Here is a 1,804-nt window from a genome sequence, read left to right as displayed (position 1 = left end):
GATAAGGGATATAATCCAATGTTAAATGTATTCATCAAGAGCAACAGAGGATTGCGGTGTGGCATGTAATACATATTTTACATTATTCTATCACCCTAACTCCCTAAACAACCAGGGCAGACATGTTATAGAACTCCGGGGCATCAATATTTCATATATACGTCACAATGAGGTCCCATTGGGGCTGGTGCTACACTTTGATGTGTAGTAGAAGATTATCATTTATGCAAGGAGCATAAAATAGCAAAATGAGGCTTTTTTTTTTTTCACACCAAAAATAAGCCACAAAAAGAAAGAAATTAAAATCAGCATATGGGTTGGACGATGGTTTGCTTCGACTCCTGGCTGCGGTGGACGGACGAGGCTGTGACTTGCCGGCACCGCGGTGCTGCCCCGGTGAAGCGTTCATTAGAATACTCCACCAGTGAGAACATACGGAGAGCGGAGCGCCGCGGGCTAATGAGGTTTCTCTGGAGACGGCAGTGCATTACCCTCAAGACGTGTGCTTCACACTGTACACAGAATGCACTGGATGGTGGGTCTCTGTGTGTGTGTGTCTGTGTATGTGTGTGTGTGTGTGTGTGTGTGTGTGTGTTTCTGTGTGTCTGCGTGTGTCTTTGTGTGTGTGTGTGTGTGTGTGTGTGTGTTTGTCTTTGTGTGTATGTGTGTGTTTGTCTTTGTGTGTGTGTGTGTGTGTGTGTCTGGATCGCCCTGTCTGGATAACCGCATCCAGAGGGGTCACTACCATGCGGTCAGAAACACAAATGATATTTTAGAACCTGGAACGTGCAAACCCTCACGGACAACCACACCAGTGAACGACCCGAGAGACGAACAGCTGTCGTCTCCAGGGAACTAAAAAGGTTCCGAATTTACGTCGCAGCTCTCTGTGAAACCCGCCTGGCTGATGAAGGGCAGCTGAAGGAGGAAAAAGGTTGCTATACTTTCTTTTGGAAAGGAAAGCCTGTTGATGAGCCACGAATCCACGGTGTGGGTTTTTATTAAGAACCGCCTCGTCAACCATCTCCATGAACTTCCTGTTGGCATCAGCGAGCGCCTAATGACCATACGCCTGATGCTTGCAAGCAGTCAGATGGCCACTGTTATTAGTGCTTACGCCCCAACACTTGATGCACAGGAGGACGTAAAGGAGGCCTTCTATGCTGACCTGGACCCAATTCTATCCAAAGTCCCCGAGGAGGATTAGCTAATCCTTCTTGGAGACTTTAATGCCAGAGTAGGGCGAAAACCATGATCTATGGAGAGGCACGCTGGGGAGAGAAGGGGTAACTATCATGTGGTGGATAAACCGCATATAACACTAAAACTTAAACAAGAGAGTTTGAGGAGACCGGAGCAAGAATGACAAAAGACTTAATTTTTACTCGCGAACAAGTAAGAACAAAGCCGAGTTGGTTTGACAAAGAACTCGAGAGCTGGTCACGGGCCGCTCCTTATATATCCCTTTCTGTCAATCAAGAATGTTGTTACCTATGGATCCCCTGCACACACATGTCCAACCATTTGCAATCTGTTATCTTTCTAGTCTCCTTCCTGGTCTGCATCTTACCTCCCAGGAGTTATTTGGGAGTGGGTCAGCAACAGTTTACAGCATCAATTGCAGTGTCCAGCTCTTCTTTTGCCCCTAGGATAACCTCAGTTCACCCTGATTCTTGACCTCTATGTGAGTGGGTCACCACAATTAAGTCAAAAGTCATTAAGTCATTAAGTCAAATCACCAGACTTTCTGGCACCACTCCAGGCCACAGTCAGAGAGGAGTGGTGACCTGTCTTCTTAAGCTTT

Source organism: Micromesistius poutassou (assembly GCF_964030765.1).
Source record: "Micromesistius poutassou genome assembly, chromosome: 3".
In the NCBI taxonomy this organism is placed as follows: domain Eukaryota; kingdom Metazoa; phylum Chordata; class Actinopteri; order Gadiformes; family Gadidae; genus Micromesistius; species Micromesistius poutassou.
This window is presented reverse-complemented; position numbering follows the sequence as displayed.